Genomic DNA, 22,229 nt, shown 5'->3' with positions numbered 1-22,229 from the left:
GACCCACACCAAGAAACTGGCTGCCACCTGTGTTGGCCTGCTGAGGAGTCTTCATCCGATCCTTGGCTTTTTTGACCACCATACGCGCCAAATGATAGTCCAATCTACCATCCTGGCTCGACTGGACTACGCCAATATCCTTTTTCTTGGCCTTAATAAAGCTGAGATGGCGCGGCTACAACGTATACAAAACTCTGCTGCCAGGGCAGTTGTAGGCCTCCCTCGTAGGTGCTCTGCAAGAAACACCATCCAGAAACTTCACTGGCTGCGCATGGAAGCCCGAGTTCAGTTTAAAGCCCTCACTACTGTTTTTAAAATTCTCAAGACTGACTGTCCTGGCCTCCTGCGTCCACTCCTAGAGCCCTACACCCCTCAGCGGGCCCTACGCTGCTCGGGTCAAAACTTGGTGGTTACCCCACGTATAAGGCTAAGCAGAATGGGCGGTCGCTCTTTTAGAGTCTTGGGGGCAAAGCTCTGGAACTCCCTGCCACCTCACATTCGCTCCATGACTAACCTGCTGGCCTTCCGCAAAGCGATCAAAACATTATTATTCTCCCCATCTTAATCTCTTACAGCCCGTCCTTTCCTTCTCCCCCCTCAGGTTATCGTTATAGTTCAGCGCCGGGACGCCTCGTTGCTGGGGCAGCTGTTCGCGCTTAATAAAATGTTATAACATAACATAACATATAGACACCCATGTAGCTACTCACCAACCCATGCTGCCGCTAACACACCAAATGAGAGACTAATACACACTTTCACACAGTTTAGTCATAACCCATGCATTCAGTTAGAAACGTTCAATCACTCACTTATACAGTCAGTCACGCACCTACTAAATAATCCATTCAGGCACTTGTAAATCCACTCATTCTTCAATACACCTTGGCATAGATATATAATTAAAATATTTCAACTTTCCAGAAACACACATTCACTGGATGATGTCATCAGTGATGTCATTTGAGATGCCATCAGTGATGTCAGTGACCATGTCATGAGTGATATAATGTGAGACGTCATCACCAGTGCATTGCGGGAGCGTGAGTTATAGTTAGCTCAACTAACTATAACAGGCGAATTTCTTTGGTTTTATATGAGTCAAATGTTTAACTAACTATAAAGTCCCTGAAACCAGTTTTTTTTCGTGAATATATATATATATATATGATTTAACAAAACAGTCCTTAACGGGGGAGCACTGTCCAGCTTGTGCTCACGGCGAGAAAAGGGCCAATTGTCGCAGAAATATTTACCGCAATTTGAAAAAATATATACGTGGCACTTTCTTTGGTTGATGCCACTCTTTTATTTAGTTTATTAAACAGAACAAGGGTCCTAAGGAATTGCAATAGAGAAATAAATGAAAATATAGACCACAATAAGTACTATATTTTAGCTTCCAAACCCAGCCGGGCGAGGAATATTTTATTTTAGAGATAACAAGGGATTAGTTGACCTGAAGGGGGTCAAATAGGAACGTTTGGATGGGGCACAATCCTGTACCTATCCCAAGAAAATAGAAAAACCATAGAGTAAGAAAAAGGTAAGTAAAGAAGGAGGTTTAACAGGCAAGTAAAATTGTTTTGGAGCAAACAGTGGCTTGCGAATTAATGATCAATTCCGTAAGTCTCAACATACAGTGTATACAGATAAATATGTACAATAAGTTGCATGTAACACTGTTTTAAAGCGTCAACGTTTCGATCCCTAATGCTCCTAATTAACCGGGATCATCATCAGGACTGTTTTAAATCACTGCCTGTTTACAATGCGAACGCCTGCAAATGTGGAAAAGGGGAAAAAATGGAGAGACAACATAAGGCATCTGCCTAAAATCATAGATTTTTTTAAAAAACATTCAGCAAGGGCTATGTATAACTAAAGGCCACTCTTAATTACGTCTAATAGTGAGCTATTGATCTAAAGTAACAGTGAGTGGTGATGTCATATGTGACAAGTTGCCTCGTCGTGGTTCCTTACGCATGCGTGCATTTTCCATTCGGCACAATAAAAACGGCGCGGTGACTTAGTGATTATATAGTGAATCTTTAGCAGTCTGTACGCTAGTGTGTATACAGCTGGGCAGCAAATTGTCTATGAATTAGGTTGGGCGGAGACCAAGCTAGTTTAACATGGGGTGCTTGTGACGGTGATGAAATGGTGAGATTCAGAGTGAAGCAGTGTGTACATAATTCTGCATGCCGAGTTTGGGCGGATTGCGCTCGACGAGGGTGGGGTGGTTGTGAGCGTGGTGAGATGGGCACTGACCTGCCAAGTCCGTGAGAGGCTTGGTTGGGCATTGGACTGTATTCGGACAGTTGCCGGTTCGTCTGGAAACTGAGGGAAAACTAGTACTCGTTAGACTGGGGCTGGTTCCGATCAGACAGTTAATGTGATTGCCGGAACAAGTGGTAGTTACCTGTACGGATCCACGGTAAGGGTCGTGAGGTCACGATTCTTCCTTCGTGGGGGGTTATGGAACGGAGAGTTTGGTGTACTCCTTGGGTTTTCAGGTCCGGGAGCCTGGTGCTATATGGTAAAAATTATTACCATTAAGGGCGGCTACTTCAAGGACTCAGCTAGCGTATATGGCGGGTTAGGATGGGCGCTTACCTTGCTTCATATTGGAAGCGGCGGTGGGTGGGAGACAGGGACACGAGGGTCTTCTCCCTTTTAATTTTAATGGATGGAGTGAAATGACTCCTTGGATTTTGAGGTCCGGAAGCTCGAGGCTGTTTAGTAAAGAATAATAATGGTATTAGGGGCAGCCCTTCCCAAGCGGGGCTTGTGTGTTGGGGCGGGCTGGGAAAGCGCTTACCTTTCCTTCACAATGGAAGTGGCGGTGGGTTGGGGGAAGAAACACAATGGTCTTCTCCCTCTGCTGTAGCAGCGCGAATCCGCTGTATGAGTGAGCCTCATTGTATGGTCATTAATACTGCTGAAGTGCCAAAACTGAGGGAGGACTGGTTACCTTGACTTGTGTTTGGCGGCGTTCGCATTGTAAACAGGCAGTGATTTAAAACAGTCCTGATGATGATCCCGGTTAATTAGGAGCATTAGGGATCGAAATGTTGACGATTTAAAACAGTGTTACATGCAACTTATTGTACATATTTATCTGTATACACTGTATGTTGAGACTTACGGAATTGATCATTTATTCGCAAGCCACTGTTTGCTCCAAAACAATTTTACTTGCCTGTTAAACCTCCTTCTTTACTTACCTTTTTCTTACTCTATGGTTGTTCTATTTTCTTGGGATAGGTACAGGATTGTGCCCCATCCAAACGTTCCTATTTTGACCCCCTTCAGGTCAACTAATCCCTTGTTATCTCTAAAATAAAATATTCCTCGCCCGGCTGGGTTTGGAAGCTAAAATATAGTACTTATTGTGGTCTATATTTTTATTTATTTCTCTATTGCAATTCCTTAGGACCCTTGTTCTGTTTAATAAACATATGACCCATGGTCCAAAGGCCCTTTTGGGTTTCCTTGTTCACAAAAAACTCGTTTATTTAGACCATCACTCTCCTCCTCCTACGCGTTTCGAACATCAAGTTCTTGATCACGGTAGTACTTGATGTTCGAAACGAGTAGGAGAGTGCCATGTATATATTTTTTCATGTTGCGGTATATATATATATATATATATCCTACTGGCAGTCGCCAGTAGGTAGTTATAGTTGGAACCTGGTTTCCATAGGAAATCTACAAAATTCGACGAATCTCCGCAAAATTCTCCAAGAAAATGGCCTGCTCCACTCTGCTTCTTCCCTGAAAGTTTCGGGGTGATTCGTCAAGCGGGGACCGAGAAAAAAGGGGGGGTCTCAAACGTGTTTTTTACCCATGCAATTTTCCATAGGGACCTTTAAGTGAGGCTACAGCCCGAACTGCTGAAGGGAATTACACCAAATTTGGCAAAAAGGTAGAGTTCGGTTTGCAGATCACACTTTTTGTTAAATGGTGTAAATCCGTTCAGTAGTTTCTTAGAAAATCAAAAGTAAAATCAAAAGTAAAATCATAGATATATCTTTAGATGAAGTACCGTACGCGTACCTTCCCGAGCACGAGCTTTATGCTAATTGGCTGTCAACACTCCAAACCAGGAAGTGTTGGCAGCCATCTTGTGCCTCGGTAGAACCGAGGCAAAATAAAGCAGCAAAAGAAACACGAAAAACACGCAAAGGGGGCAGGGTAGATACACCCTGACCCCCTAGGCCTGCTCAGGGGATCCCACAAGGACCCCCAAGGCCCCCACATTTTTTTTTAAATCGCCGGAATACGCATAGGTACGCGTACCCCCTGCTTTTGTTTCTAATTAGCCCCCGGGGGCTTTATAATAAAAAGTGTGGGGGGCCCCAATCCCCCCACACTGCCCAGGGGACCGCCACCCCCGGGGCAAAGTAAGTATAATAGCGGGGGGCACATGCCCCCCCCCGCAGCCCCGGCGACCACCACCCCCCGGGGCTTGGATATGAATGATGGGGGGCCTTGGGATGGGGGCCTCTAAGGCCCCCCAGCCCTGGGGACCGCCACCCCCGGGGCTTTATTATGAAGTATGCGTGGCGCTCACGGCCCCCCCGCAGCCCCCGGGGCTTCCTTTTAAAATTATTTTTTTTTAAAACCTGTGTGGGGGGCTCAAGCCCCCCAACACGCCCCGGGGACCGCCCCTGCAGTGCCCCGGGGTACCTACCCCCGAGACACTGCTGTTTGCTATGGTAGGGCGGGAGCCTCGCGGCTCCCGCCCTACCATAACAAATTGCTTTGGTTTATGAAAGAGCGAGCAGGAAACCTGCTCTCTCTTTCAAAAATCAAAGCGGATTGCTTTTCTGCATGGGGAGCAGGATGTTAGCTGCTCCCCATGCAGAAAAGCAATGCCGGATCCCGCAGGATGCGGGGAGCCGGCAGGGACCGTGGGGGGGTTGGGGACCCCTCCATGGCCCCCAACGAGGAGGGACAGGCCCCGGGGGATGGGTCCCCGGGGCCAGAAGTGGCCCGGGAGGGGGGCCATGCGGCCCACCTCCCCAAATAATAAAATAATTAAAAATTAAAAAAAGATGTAGCCAGGCCCCGGGGGGATGGGGTCCCCGGGGCCTTAAGTGGCCTGAGGAGGGGGGCTATGCAGCCCCCTCCTTTAAAATTAAATATAAAAAGTGGCATGCCCCGGGGGATGGGGTCCCCTGGGCCTTTATTAGCCATGGGAGGGGGGCCACGCAGCCCCCTTCCCCTTAAAAAAACATGAAAATACCTTTTGGGGTGAAGCCCTGGGGAATAGGGTCCCCAGGGCCCAAAAAAAGAAAAAGAAGGGGGGCTACTCAGCCCCCTTCTTAAAAAACAATATTTTTTTTTAAAACGGGATCGGGAGGAGGCCACGCCTCCCCTGCATCTCTCTGCAAACACGCCCCTTGGCGCGTTTGCAGAGGGGGAACTAATTCCCCTTGCATACTGGGGGTCCCTGGGGGCCAATTTGCCCACCAGGAACCTCCAGTATGCGCCAGTGGGCTGTGTTGCAGAGAGGTATAAAAAGGGGCGTGGCCTCAGAACACCTCTCTGCAACACAGCCCCCTGGCGCATACTGGAGGTTCCTGGTGGGCTAGTTGGCCCCCAGGGACCCCCAGTATGCAAAGGGGATTATTTCCTCTTCTGCAAATGCGCCAGGGGGCTGCGTTGCAGAGAGGTGTAAAAAGGGGCGTGGCCTCATTACACCTCTCTGCAATGCAGCCCTATGGCGCATACTGGAGGTTCCTGGTCGGCTAGTTGGCCCCCAGGGACCCCCAGTATGCAAGGGGAATTAGTTACCCCTCTGCAAACGCGCCAGGGGACTGCGTTGCAGAGAGGTGTAATGAGGCCACGCCCCTTTTTACACCTCTTTGCAACGCAGCCCCCTGGCACATACTGGAGTTTCCTGGTGGGCTAGTTGGCCCCCAGGGACCCCTAGTATGCAAAGGGACTTAATCCCCCAACTTAGAACATGCTATGGGGCGTGTTTGCACAGTGGTGAAGGTAGGGGGTGGGGCTTGAGGTGATATGAGTGCAAACATGCCCTGTGGCGCATTTTTAGTTGGGGAATTAATTCCTCTTCAATCCAGAGGTCACCTAGGGTCCAACTAGTCCAACAGCTACCTCCAGTAAGCTGCGTTGCAGAGTGTTGTAAAAAGGGGGTGTGTCCTCTGAACACCTCTCTGCAACACAGCTCCCTGGCGCATACTGGAGGTACCTGGTGGGCTAGTTGGCTCACAGGGGACCTCAGGATTGAAGAGAAATGAATTCCCCAACCTAAAACGCGCCACAGGGCGTGTTTGCACACATATCACCTCAGGCACCTCCCCCTTCCTTCACTATTTAGCAAAATATTCCTCTAAAATCAGCCGAACTATGAATTCCGATTTACTTACCTGTTATCAGAAGAGACCTCAGTGCTGCATCTTTCAGCCCACTACTGATCCTGAAAAGTAATTCTAATCGTAGTTACAGTAACCTGAATTTCCTTCCATAGGCTAACATTGACTGGTTTCACTTGGAAATTTTTCGAAGTGTGGAGTATTGGAACTTAAAAAAATTCCTCAAAATTCATCCGAACTACGAATTCCGATTTACTCACCTGTTATCAGGAGAGACCTCAGTGCTGCATCTTTCAGCCCACTACTGATCCTGAGAAGTAATTCTAACCATACTTACAGTAACTTGAATTTCCTTCCATAGGCTAATATTGACTGGTTTCGCTTGGAAGTTATTTTAAGTGTAGAATTTTGGAAGTTTAAAAAATTCCTCAAAAATCAGCCGAACTATGAAATCCGATTTACTCACCTGTTATCAGGAGAGACCTCAGTGCTGCATCTTTCAGCCCACTGCTGATCCTGAAAAGTAATTCTAATCGTAGTTACAGTAACTTGAATTTCCTTCTATAGGCTAACATTAACTGGTTTCACTTGGAAATTCTTCTAAGTGTGGAGTTTTGGAACTTTAAAACATTCCTCAAAAATCTGCCGAACTACGTATTCCAATTTACTCACCTGTTATCAGGAGAGACCCCAGTGCTGCATCTTTGAGCTCACTACTGTTCCTGAAAAGTAATTTTAACCGTACTTACCAGTAACTTGAATTTCCTTCCATAGATATCATTACCTGCTATATAAAATATATATAAATTAAAAAAATATAAAATAAAAAAGTAAATATTACAATTTCAATATTTTTTAAAACATTTTTTTCACTTTTTATATTAAAAATATGTAATGTAATTTAAAAAATAAAATATTAAAAAATAATTACTTTAAAACAATGTAGTAAATCAGTATAAAAAAATATAACAATTAATACATTTAAAAATGGTCATTTACAAAACCTTTGAAATTTACTGAAAAAACCATAGGTTTCAGCCTAGTTAGGAATTAGCATTTAAAAAACCTTAGAAATTCACTTAAAAACCATAGGTTTCAGCCACGTTATAGTTAGGAATTAGCATTTAAAAAACCTTAGAAATTCAGTGAAAAAACCATAGGTTTCACAGATGTTATAGTTAGCTTGACATTTCACTCATACAAAACCATTGAAATTCCCCCGTTATAGTTAGTTCAGCTAACTATGACTCGCGTGCCCGCAATGCACTGCTGATGACGTCACATACATCACTCATGACATGGTCAGTGACATCACTGATGACATCACTGATGACATCTCAAATGACATCACTGATGACATCACTGATGACATCATCCTTGTGAAAGAGTGGCAGACCTCCTCTCACCCTAATATAACCTTTGATAGACACATTCAAAAATAGAAACTAAAATTTTCAAAAAAATGGAGATACTAATACCAGTTACAACAACCGATTCAGTAATTCCAATATCTACATACACATCCACTCATTCACCAACAGTTCTATATAGTCACTCATACATGTACTCACTCATCATATGTACTCATACACCTTTACGTCCTGTTACACACCTATACTCATCCATATAGTTACTCACACACATACTCACACATGCAAATAAAATATCAAACATCCATTTACTTGCATATACAGCTATACACACACCACTACACTTACTTCTACAGAAACGAACACATACTTACTCTCTTAAACAATCACTTATAGAAAAGCATATTTATTTATACAGGAACTCTTTTAACCTCTCACTCTCACATATACTTACTTATATACATACTCACATATACTAGTTTAAAACATATGTAGTTACTCATAAAGACACTATTGAGACAGTCATTTACTCACTAACACACCCATACACACACTCATCCACCCATACAGTCCTGCACACATGCTGTCTTCAAAACACATACAAACAGTAAGTCACTCATTCATACATCTATACGCTAAGTAATATCACTCACCGAACTATACAGACACTCATACTGATACTCAAAAAACAAAGTAATAACCCATATACACACTTGTGTAGCTACTCACCAACCCATGCATCCACTTATACACAAAGTGAGACACTGATACAGATATTGAAATATTTAAACATTACTCGTTAATACATGTATTCATTAGGATACACTTAATAAGTCAGTTATACAATCAATTTGACAACAAAAAACATCCATTTAGACACTTATTTACCCATTTATTCTTCCATCGACCTTTAGACATGCATATATAAAAATATTTATTTTTCAGAAAGACACACATTCACTGGATGAAGTCATCAGTGATGTCATTTGAGATGTCATCAGTGATGTCATGAGTGATGTCACTGACCATGTCATGAGTGACGTAATATGTGACGTCATCAGCAGTGCATTGCAGGCGCGCGAGTTATAGTTAGCTAAACCAACTATAACGGGGGAATTTCAATGGTTTTGTATGAGTGAACTGTCAAGGTAACTATAAAATGTGGGAAACCTATGTTTTTTTCAGTGAATTTCTAAGGTTTTTTAAATGCTGATTCCTAACTATACCGTGGCTGAAACCTATGGTTTTTTCAGTGAATATATATATATATATATGTATATATATATTACCTACTGGCGGTCGCCAGTAGGTAGTTATAGTTAGGATCGATTTCCATAGGGAAATCGCAACATTCTATTTGGAATAACTTTGGCGCCGGTTGAGGAATCAGCCCGAATTTTTCAGCAACTTTGCCTCGCGGCGCTCCGCTCCTTCCCTGAAAGTTTGGGGGGGATTCGTCAAGCAGGGGCCGAGATAAAAGGGGGGTCCCAAAACGTGTTTTCCCCATGTTAATTTCCATAGGGCGGTCTGTCGCAGTTTTAGCTCGAACGGCTGAATGGATTTTCACCAAACTTGGCAAAATTGTAGGGACTGGTAGCCCGATGTGCCTTTGCTATGTCTCAAGATATGTGCTCCAGAGGATTTTGAGTAATTTAGGTTCAAAAAAATGTATATATCTAGAGCAGCGCCCCGGTACGCGCAGCGCCCCGGTATGCGCACCGGGGAGCGCTCCGGGCGCGCCACGCGACTTGCGCACGGCAAGCTGATTGGCTCTCGGGTGTCTGTAAACATTCGAAACAGTCGGCAGCGGCCGCCATCTTGTGTCTCGGTAGGATCGAGACACAAGAGGTGGTAAAAACAAAAGGGAAAATAATGAAAAGGTGGCAGGGTAGACCCCCCCTGGCCCCCTAGGTTTGATGTGGGGGCCATAAAAGGGTCCCTCGGGTAAAAAAAAATGTTTAATTTTTTTTCCGATTTTCGCGGGGGGAAGCGCCCGGTACGCGCACCGGGGAGCATACCGGGGAGCGTACTTTGGTGAAAAATAGTGAAAATAATAGTGTAAAATAATCATTTTGAGTGATTACAGGTAGGGTAGCTCTGAAAAGAGCTTTTGGGTTCTGTGGCTGTTTTAGGTACCTACAAGTACGTTCCACACACCCCCACACGCACACAACCCTACACCCCCACAGTCACACACTCCCCACACACACCTTACACACGCACACCTCCACCCAAACACTCCACAGCCCTACACCGACACCTTACACATCCACACCCACAACCACACATCCCACACACCCAGACATACACACACACACACCTCACCCCCCCAACACACACACACGCACACACACACAGATACCTCACAGACACACCTCACACATCCCACACACCTCCCTCCCACACACACACACACACCTCACAGACACATCCACACATCCCACACATACACACACATCCTATACACATACTCCCCACACCCACACACACCCCAAACATACCTCACATACCCACACTTCCACCTACACCGAAACACCCCACACACCCACACCCACACACACACTTTACACACCCACATCCCCACCCACACCTACATACCCCACACAGATATACACCTCATCCCCCCAGACACACACACACACACACATACACACCTCACAGACACACCCCTCACATCCCCCACACACACCTCCCCCACCCCCACACATGGGGAAAACTCAGTGAAACACTAAAATAATAATTTAAAGTGCTTAGAGGTAGGGTATCTCTGAATAGAGTTGTTGTGTTGTGTGGGTGATTTAAGTACCAACATGTAGGTACCAATGCAGAGTGTTAAATTCAATGTACACCGTTTACTCTGTAGATAATTTGCATGTTGTTATAGAAGTTATTGTGGTATATGGAATGCATACCATAGTCTGTCAGGAAAACATAAAGAACATGGAGGCAGGAGATGAAAAAGAGATGTCAAATACACTTTGGAGATAATATAGTGGGAGAAAGGAAGTATCTATGAGCAAAATTACTCTGTAAAACAAAAAAGTTGCACAGTATACTATAAGTCTCACATTATATTATATTCATTTTGGTACTATTTCATTGATTACATATAAAAAAGAATAATGTCTGGAACAATTTTTAATTATTAAATATACATTTATTGCTCTGATTTTTCAAAATTTAATAAGACTTCCAACATTATGTCGTCGGGAATGTCCTCATTTGGATTACATGATTCCATTTCTTCCACATATTTCAGAAACTCTTCATCAAGAGACTGATCCAACAAATCTGAATCGTTATTCTCTTCCTCTGGGTTGTCCTGAAGATCAAGTTCGAATGAAATATTAATTTATTTTGATCTCCTTCCATTATGTTGCTGTAAATTGCATAAAAAATAAATATATCAGTAGAGATAGGGCACTGTTGGGTTTAAGTTCAGACAGGTAGTTTTGATTTTTTAACAGTGAAGTTATCTTTGGGCAGTGTATGGTATCAGGCTGGAAGTATAAATATAAAAAAGTGTATGTGATGAAACCTAAGTAAATTCATAATTATACAAGACAAGCCTAAATCCATCCATAACTATAACAGAGAAGTCTATCTAAATCTATAACTATTACAGAGGGATAGTATATAACTATCAGAAAAAGTTTTCCATATTAACTTAAAGTGCACAATATACTTCAGTTTTCAAAATAACAACTTACCTTTAAAAAGAAGTTGTAGTTATTAGTGAAAATCCTTTTGAAATGTACACCAGGAAGTAGTAGTCAAAATGGCTGTGTTTCCCTCTCTTTCTTTATATATATTCATGTACATAACCAATCAAATGTCAGGTAAAAAAAGTAGAAAATGAAAGTAACATTTTAATTGGTTGTCAATTCTAACACTTCAGATGTGTTTTTGTGAAGTAATTTACCTCAGGGTATTTAGAGAGGTCTACAGGCTAAATGGGTCAATGGAATTCCATCGAATTTGGGAAAATGGTAGGGATTGGTATGTAGTATGAGCTATTCTATATTTGGTGAAAGTGTCTCCAGTGGTTTTTATGTAAATTAACTTTTAACATTTTTGGGAGCGCTTCCCGGTGCGCGCCCCGGTACGCGTACCGGCAGCGCTACGGGAGTCCTGCATTTTGTGTTTCGGTATATTTGAGACAGAAAATGGAGGGCAAACAACGTTGGGAATGGGTATAAGGGGGCATCGTAGGCACTCCTTGACCCTCTAGGTTTTCTGAGGGGGTCTTAGGAGGCCGAAATAGGCAAACAAAAAAAAGGTTTTTATTTTTCGCGGGGGAGCGCCCGGTACGCGCACCGGGAAGCGTACCGGGGAGCGTACTATGGTGAAAAATAGTGAAAAAAGTTAGAAAAAGATAATCATTTGGAGTGATCAGAGATAGGGTAGCCCTGAACAGGGCTTTTGGGTTCTGTGGCTGATTTAGGTACCTACAAGTAGGTACCAATGCACAGTCTTAAATTCAGGAGGAATATTCTATTCCCCTCATCTGAGAAGTGCACACCATCTCCCCTGTAGATATCTTGCATGTTGTAACGTAAGTTATTATTGTATATTGAACCCATTCCATAGTCTCTCATGTAAGCAGAAACAGATTTATTCACATGTTTCCGTGCTTTCTCAAATTGTGGACAAAATTGATTGGACCAGTTCCATTTCTGTCTTTGGCATATATTGGAATATACTAAGGCAGTTTGTGGAAATAGTGCCATCAAATGATCAAAGGTGTCCTTTAAAAGCATTTCCAGACCTACCCCAGTCAAAGTGCCCAAGTCATTTCCTCCACAGTGCACAATTAACAGGTCAGGGTGTGGCAAATGCAAAAAGGTTTTCACCAATGGAATCAATTGGTTACATTTTAATCCTCTCTGGCCAATCCATTTGATGTCCACGTTTGATAAATCAAGGTTGTGAAAATTTCTGGTACTAGCATACCTTTGAGCCCAGTGGATATAGCTATGTCCAATAATCCAGACAGAATACATGGCGAGAGGAGATTCTGATGCAGTCAGATGAAGTGTGGAAAAGAAATGGCAGTTGGAACAATAGGAGTTTGCAAAAAAAAACTGTGGAGTTTCAGTGCTCTTGAATCACAAGCAATGATTGGTAGAATGAGATAGGTGAAAACTGAAAGTTAGGGTGCATGGTTGTGTTCTGTGTAAGAAGTAATTTGAATGGTTAAAAAAAAGTCATTTAAAGAAACCTTACACCAGATAAGCTGGTGTATTTGCAGGTCAAACATCCTTGCAGAGGTGATTTGCAACATTGTAGAATAAACTTTTAACCCTGGCAGCTCAGTGAGGAGGGAGTTGCTATGGTAACAGGTAGAAAGGGCTGAGGGGGGGAGGGTGTTGGTTTGAAAATACAGAGGGAAGAGTTTTGATTGGTTACCATGAGCAATATGTGTGTAGAATTAGAGGTTTTCTGTGCCTTTATGGTTTGCAGTGCCTGGAGAACATACCTTTTGCTCTGCTAAAGAAATATTGGTGTGTGAATCTGACACTGTTCTGAATCTCCTAAAGCATTTGTAAAGGTGAGTTATGATTCATTTAATATACATAGAAACTTGTATACTCTATGGAGAAGATTTGGAAGCAAATTGTGGTTTTTTAATGTTGATTTGTGTCATGCTTTTTGATAATGCTTGGTAAAAAGTTTTTACTGCATAGAGGAATTGTATTTTGTAAAATTGTGAAGTTTTAGTAGTGATATGGAATGCTTTTATTTGGGACCTGTGCTGTGTTTTTTAAATGTGATGTCAAAAACGATTTTGTGAAAAATGAATTGATTTTACATTTTTTAAAAGGAATAAAGAATGTGTGCATGTTTAAAGAAATATATTTGACTCTTTACAATGATGTTACCTGTGTTTTAACTCAGTGTAGGAAGCATATTGAGTTTGTTTGCATAGAGGAATTGTATTTTGTAAAATTGTGAAGCTCCATGTGAAAGCATTTGCCTCAGTCTTATCCCTGTTGTGAGGCAGGTGCAAGATTTTGCCTCAGTCTTATCCCTGCTGTGAGGCAGATTATTGTAAATAGGATCTGTGCTGTGTTTCCTAAATGTGATGTCAAAAACGATTTTGTGAAAAATGAATGGATTTTACATTTTTTAAAAGGAATAAAGAATGTGTGCATGTTTAAAGAAATATAGTTGACTCTTTACAATGATGTTAGCTGTGTTTTAAATCAGTGTAGGAAGCATATTGAGTTTGTTTGCATAGAGGAATTGTATTTTGTAAAATTGTGAAGCTCCATGTGAAAGCGTTTGCCTTAGTCTTATCCCTGTTGTGAGGCAGGTGCAAGATTTTGCATCAGTCTTATCCCTGCTGTGAGGCAGATTATTGTAAATAGGATCTGTGCTGTGTTTCCTAAATGTGATGTCAAAAACGATTTTGGGGAAAATAAATGGTTTTTACATTTTTGAGTATAATGTGGCGCATAGGTTTAAAAAGTGACGCATACATGCGTCACTTTTTAACTATGGGGAAAAAAGGTACATGTTTGGGCTTTCCTGGGGAGACTTGGTGGTGAGGCTTTTATCTAAGAGTGCAGTGAAGTAGGCTTCATGAAGCATATCCCTGTCTGCATTCTTAGACACAGGTGTCAATTTGACTCTTTACAATGATGTTAGCTGTGTTTTAAGTCAGTGTAGGAAGCGTATTGAGTTTGTTTGCATAGAGGAATTGTATTTTGTAAAATTGTGAAGCTCCATGTGAAAGCGTTTGCCTCAGTCTTATTCCTGTTGTGAGGCAGGTGCAAGATTTTGCCTCAGTCTTATCTCTGCTGTGAGGCAGATGATTGTAAATAGGATCTGTGCTGTGTTTCCTAAATGTGATGTCAAAAACGATTTTGGGGAAAATAAATGGTTTTTACATTTTTGAGTATAATGTGGCGCAGAGGTTTAAAAAATGACGCATCTATCTACATGCGTCAATTTTTAAATATGGGGCAAAAAGGTACTTGTTTGGGCTTTCCTGGGGAGCGTAGGTGGTGAGGCTTGTATCTAAGAGTGCAGTGGACTAGGCTTCATGAAGCCTATCTCTGCTGCATTCTTAGACACAGGTGTTTTGAGGCAAAATCTTGCACCTGTCTCACAACAGGAATAAGACTGAGGCAAACACTTTCACATGGAGCTTCACAATTTTACAAAATACAATTACTCTATGCAAACAAACTCAATATGCTTCCTACACTGAGTTAAAACACAGGTAACATCATTGTAAAGAGTCAAATTGACACCTGTGTCTAAGAATGCAGCAGAGATAGGCTTCATGAAGCCTAGTCCATTGCACTCTTAGACACAAGCCTCACCACCTACGCTCCCCAGGAAAGCCCAAACAAGTACCTTTTTGCCCCATATTTAAAAATTGACGCATGTATGCGTCATTTTTTAAACCTTTGCGCCACATTATACTCAAAAATGTAAAAACAATTTATTTTCCCCAAAATCGTTTTTGACATCACATTTAGGAAACACAGCACAGATCATATTTACAATCATCTGCCTCACAGCAGGGATAAGACTGAGTCAAAATCTTGCACCTGCCTCACAACAGGAATAAGACTGAGGCAAACGCTTTCACATGGAGCTTCACTATTTCACAAAATACAATTCCTCTATGCAAACAAACTCAATATGCTTCCTACACTGATTTAAAACACAGGTAACATCATTGTAAAGAGTCAAATATATTTCTTTAAACATGCACACATTCTTTATTCCTTTAAAAAAATGTAAAATCCATTCATTTTTCACAAAATCGTTTTTGACATCACATTTAGGAAACACAGCACAGATCCTATTTACAATAATCTGCCTCACAGCAGGGATAAGACTGAGGCAAAATCTTGCACCTGCCTCACGACAGGGATAAGACTGAGGCAAACGCTTTCACATGGAGCTTCACAATTTTACAAAATACAATTCCTCTATGCAAACAAACTCAATATGCTTCCTGCACCGATTTAAAACACAGCTAACATCATTGTAAAGAGTCAAATTGACACCTGCGTCTAAGAATGCAGACAGGTATATGCTTCATGAAGCCTACTTCACTGCACTCTTAGACACAAGCTTCACCACCTACGCTCCCCAGGAAAACCCAAACAAGTACCTTTTTGCTCCATATTTAAAAATTGATGCATGTAGGTAGATGCGTCACTTTTTAAACCTCTGCGCCACATTATAATCAAAAATGTAAAAACCATTCATTTTCTCCAAAATCGTTTTTGACATCACATTTATGAAACACAGCACAGATCCTATTTACAATCATCTGCCTCACAGCAGGGATAAGACTGAGGCAAAATCTTGCACCTGCCTCACAACAGGAATAAGACTGAAGCAAACGTTTTCACAGGGAGCTTCACAATTTTATAAAATACAATTCTATATAACTATATAACTCAATACTTTCTCGGGAAGCATAGGTGGTGAAGCCTGTGTATAAGAGTGCAGTGGACTTAGACATAGGTCTGATCTTCTTTGTACTTGTGGACAAAGCTGTCTTCCACTATACTCTTCAATACAGGCCTCACCTTTTGTGCACCCCTGGAGAATCCTCACCTGATCTGTAACCCTGTATAGGTCGTTTGCTTTTTGTAATTGCTTTGTTGTTTGGTAATAGTGGTCTATAATGTGCTACTTTTTTCTTTAACACAGATTGAAATCGTTATTTGAAGAGTAAGCAAAGATGCCCACAAAGGAAAGGACAAAGAAACAACGTAACCGGGAAAAATCAAAAACAGCAACGGAATTACAGCACTCTTCCACAACAAATACTTTAAAAAACAGGAACAAAGCTCCTGGTAAGACAACTAAGTCTTTTTTACGTAACATATGTGCATCCCAAAAAAATGATGGACAGCATGTAGAAAAATAAAATGAGAGAGTAAAATTGAAAAGGAAGGAGAGAACTTCAAAGAATCCTAAAACTGGAGCAGGAGAGAATAATATGTACAGGAATAGAAGGCAGAATCAGTTTAGAGACATTCGTAGACGAATGTTTCGCAATAGAGTGGTTTTAAATTTGTTAAAAAACATTAGGAAAGGTAAACAGAGAGCTGCTTTTTATAAGAAAAAGAAAAGTGTAGAGAAGATTGTTGATCAGGCTTTTGAAGTTAAGAAAAAAATATTTATTTTAATAATCAATAGAATTAGGACACTTAACAAGACAATTGATGTTTTCAAATCAAACAGTAGATGGAAAAGAGTAATTAATCGGACTAATTTTTGTAAAGTTTTTTCTGGAGAATGGATGCACAGTTCAAGTTGTGAGCCATTTTTTAATGAGGAGAGTTACTTCCAGGAGAATGATTTAGTGCATGCAGTTGACACCAGTGGTCGAGCGTATGAAGTGAAAGACGGTTGTCCGATTGAAAAAGAGAAACTTGTGCCTAGAGAACCAGAAGAGGTGTTATCTGATGGAGTTTTAGGGAGACGTACTAAGGGTCCAGTGTACACTTGGAAGTGTAGTAGTATTTGTAGTATGCGACAGGAATCAATTGATTTGTTTTGTAATTTCTTACATACATATAGTAAAAAAAGTATAAAGCAGAAAGTGAAGTTGTTGCAAGACTTAGATCCTTGCAGAGTGAGAGGAATCACAGGTTTGCAAGGCCATTCACTGGCTTGTCTTTCTAGAACAGTCTGTCAGAGTGTTTTTCATCATTTTAGGATGTTAGCAGTGCATCATACCAAAATGAGGAAATTAGTGGGAATGTTGTATTATGCAAAAAGTCCCGCACTTAAGCTTAAACAATTAAACAGTGCTCTTTTGCATGGAACTGAATTAGATGTGAAGAAGATTTGTGAAGAAATTGAGATTTGTTATTTTCGTGAAAAAGAGGACAGTGTAGAAATTGAGACAGCAATTCAAGGTAATGTGGAAGACAATGTACAGATTTTAAATACAGAAAAGTTTGAGATGGAAATTACCAGGTTTAAGGTGAAATCAAGTGAAAGGCCGAATTTTACTTGTGTGTGTTGTCGACGGACTCATTATAAGATTCAGACTAGGTTAGTTGATTTATATGCAAAAAGTGAAAAGATGGATAATTATGAGTGGAAAGATTTAGCAACTTATTTGTGGGTGGAGAATTGTTTTGATTTGAGTTCTGATCAGCGTATTTGTAAATATTGTTATGATAAATTAAATCAAAACAGAATGCCTGCTAGAGCTGTTCATAATAATCTGGAGTTGGTAGACATTCCCCGTGAATTGATGGATTTGAATGCATATGAGTCTATTTTGATTCAATGTGTCCATCCTTTTCAGGCAATTGTTCGCATGGAGCCTAAGATAGGGAAATTGCCTCCTACAGATTTGCAGACAGGATTAAAGGGAAGAGTTGTTTATTTGCCCCTAGATTTGAAAAAAAATATTGATACAATTGGTATAGAAAAAGTAGAAGAGGAACCTTTAGTTATTCTAGTTAATGGGGTTCCAACAAAGAGTAAAAAAATCTGGCAAGATTTAGTGGATGTTAGGAAAGTCAAAAAGGCAACGTTGTATTTAGTCAAAAACAATCAGTACTACAAAGATGTATGTGTTGCAGCAGAGGAAACAGCTGCAGATGAAGACAGTGATTGTTCAGGCGGCCAAATTGAAAAAGTTGATGTGTCTAGAAGTGCAGAAATATATGAACATTATGCTGTTCATCCTTTGCATTCCAAAGAAGTAGTGGGGAATGCAATTGAATTGTTTTAAATGAAAACAGCAAAAGGAAGTCCCATTAGTGTATGGGAAGAAAGTTTGGAAGCTCGTTGTTTTCCACAGCTATTTCCAACAGGTCGAGGTGGACGATATGACGATCGACCACTTCAAATTCCTGCATCTGAATATCGAACTGTAAGATTATATGCTGAAGATGCAAGGTTTCGTCAATGCATTCCCTATTTGTTTCATCTACTGTATGAAAGTGACTTGTCTGGGCTTTTTTATGCAGTAAACCATATTCTGAAAAGTGGAGCACATCTGCAAAATGTTTCGGCGAGGGACTTTATGGAGAAAGTGAATCTGCAAGACAGTATTTTGGAATCTCATCTAATCAATCTCATGGCATGTCAGCGTGGTACAAATGAGTATTGGTACCGTTGCCATGGGGAATTGAAATGTATGCTAAGAAACTTAGGAACTCCTACATGGTTCCTCACTCTTAGCTGTGCCGAGTATGCATGGGAGGACTTACTTCAATTTCTACGAGAGGCCAATGCTAATATACAAAATATGGAATTCAAAACACCTGGAGAACTGTGTTCTTTGGATCCAGTGAATGTATGCAGATATTTCAATCATAGATTTGAAGCTATGATGTCTTTTATTACCAACAAAAAAAATCCTCCCCTTGGAGAGGTTTTGGATTTCTTTTAGAGAAAGGAGTATCAAGCGAGAGGTGCTCCTCATATACATATGTTGTTGTGGATTAAAGATGCACCCAAATTTGGAACAGATTCGGATGAGACAGTGATGAGCTTCATTGAAGAGTATTCAACATGTGCTGTTCTGAAAACTACAGAGGAAAACAGTTTAAGGCAACAAGTTTTACGCTTTCAATCCCATCGTTGTGGAAAGTACTGTCGTCGAAAAATCAGAAACAAGGACACGTTCTACACAAAATGTTGTTTCGCTTTTCCACGACCAGTTATTTCTAAAGGAAGAGTAAATAATTTAAAGTCTTCTCTGCGACATACTGTGACGAGAAAATCACCAAAAAATACATACAATTTAAAAAGAAACGTAGAGTCCAAGTACATCAATGACTACAACCCAGTGATTTTGTCCATGTGGAATGCTAACATGGATATTCAATTCGTTGCTGACAACTCTATTGCTGTAGCTCGATATGTGACGTCTTACATCACAAAAAAAGAAAAGACAGAACTGAAGGAAATGTGGGAGGACATTTCACATGAAAAGAGCCTAAGCAAGAAATTGTACAGTTACAGTCTGAAGATGTTGTCGCATCGAGAAATTGGAGCATATGAATGTTCTGATCGATTGTCGTCAGCAAGTCTCTATGCCAAATCTAGAACCATCATTTGGGTGAGTCTAGGTCTTGCTGCAACACGAAATCGAGTTTTGAAATCTGTACAAGAGATAGAGTATTTGGCGGAGAAAGAACCAGAAAGTACAGATATTTTGAAGACAAACATGTTGGATACATACTATCCAAATAGAAGTCCTCACCTTGAGAACGTTTGTCTCTATGAAGTTCTGCAAAGATATATTTATAAGAGGAACATCAGAGAAGATATCAATAATGGAATATATGGAATCATTGGATGTGAAGGATGTCTAGTGAAACAGAAAAAAGGTCATTTGATTAATCATCGAAAATTGAGTTGTGAAAATACAGACAAAAGAGAATTTTACTATTTGGCTCTTTTGCAACTCTTTAAACCATGGCGAGAAGAAGAGGAACTACTTGGAGATTTTCTCTGTTATGAAGACTCTTTCAATGCTACGAAGGATACCATAGAATGTCCTGTTTTTCCAAATTATCTGCAAATGTTGAATGAAGAAATAGAGCAAGAATCAACAATTGCTGCAGAGATTGCGAGAGATAGTTCTCAAGGCAGTCAGAGTTCTGCTTCATTGAGTCAGGTTCCACTAGGAGGACCAATTATCCAAAATGAAGCTGCCACTGCCATGGATGAAGTGGAAAGAGCTATGGAGCAAGCTCAAGAGGATGTAATTCATTTAGAAGATTTGGTGAAACAATTAAACCTTGAGCAGAAACTGATATATGACGAAGTCACAGAACAGGTTGAACATGGATTGAGTCATGAGAAGAAAGAGTGCTCATGTACATCATTTAAGCTTGTCCGACTGTACGTGAGTGGAGAAGCGGGAACTGGAAAAAGTTTTCTGATTAAAGCAATTGCATCTTATCTGCAGAAAAGGACTGAATCACCGCTGTCTTGTGTTGTTACCGCTCCAACTGGGCTGGCAGCACATAATATTAAAGGGATTACTTTACATCATTTACTGATGCTGCCAGTGGAGCATGATAACAAATTGCAATATCACAAGCTATCTGGAGATGCGTGTTCCGAAGTTTCGAGAGTCCTGAAGAAAATGAAACTTCTTATCATTGATGATGCATGCATCATCAATGCATGATGCATTGATGGTGACATGCAACTATCGGGCGGCGCCTCTACTTGACCATCTGGCCCCAGCGCTTACTGCCTCTCCCATAGGTGACCCCGCAAGCTCTCTCTGTGTCTCCTACCTGAGGGGGTGAGCCCTCCTCAAGGATCCTTGGTGGTGACCCTTGCCTGCATCTACCTTTGCATCTACGATCTACCGGACATTTGCAGTGCCCACCCGACGACAACAACCCGGGAGGTAGGGTCGCTGGCTGCTCGCTGATTCCTAGCAGAGCCTCCCGCTAACATATCGCACCAACAGCGTCAACATGGCCTTCACCACCTGGCGCAAGCTCACCCCCACCGAGCCAGCTGACTGCAAGCTCTCCAAGATGGCGACGTGCCTGCAGCTGGCCTCCAGCTTCATCTTCCACCTGGACTCCCACCTTCTCTCCTGGACTTCTTGTTCTGTCCTGGCCGACACTTTGCTGCTGTTTTCGGACAGTTTTCTCTGGACTCTAGCCCTCCTTCCATTCCGTCGCCCTTTAACCCCTTATCCCCGTGGATGATCCTCAAATGTTTTCTCCCATTTCTGCTTTCCCTTCTCTCCTTACCCTTGCATCCCTCCCACCCTCCCTTTGTGCTGTGACTGCATTCACACTTTTGGAACTCTGCCTTGTGATTCATTGAAATAACTCTAATCACTGGTAAATGCAGTAGACTCTTAGAATATATCCATTCATTTCCCCTCCCTATGTATATAGGGATAACTCCAATCACTAGTATATGCAGTAGACCTTTGTACTCTCTACCATTCCTATATGACCCTTAAAGTATATCCAGTCATATCCCTCCCTATGTATATAGAGATAACTCTAATGACTAGTCTCCTATGTGACTTTTAGAGTATATCCATGTGTATCCCCTCCCTATGTATATAGAGATAACTCTAACGACTAGTCGCCTATGTGTCTGTTAGAATTTATCCATGTGTATCCCTTCCCTATGTATATATAGATAGCTCTAATCACTAGAATATGTATGTTGCTCTCTACCCTTCCTATGTGACTTTTAGAGTATATCCAGTCTTACCCCTTCCCTATGTATATAGAGATAACTCTAATCGCTAGTTTATGCAGGAGTCCGCTGTGCTTTCTACCATTCCTATGTGACTCTTAGAGTATATCCATGTGTATCCCCTCCCTAAGTAGATAGAGATATCACTAGTATAGGCCTAGATTTTATCCATTTGTATCTCCTCCTTGTGTGACTTTATCTCTTGTACATTTGCAATTTTTTCTGTTTGTAATTTTTTATAACGCATGTAATCCTAAATCTTTCTATTGTGGTATATAAATAAATAATACCGGATCTATTTTTGACTGGATATAGTAATAACAGA

Source organism: Lissotriton helveticus, chromosome 6 (genome assembly GCF_964261635.1).
Source record: "Lissotriton helveticus chromosome 6, aLisHel1.1, whole genome shotgun sequence".
Taxonomy (NCBI): Eukaryota; Metazoa; Chordata; class Amphibia; order Caudata; family Salamandridae; genus Lissotriton; species Lissotriton helveticus.
This window is presented reverse-complemented; position numbering follows the sequence as displayed.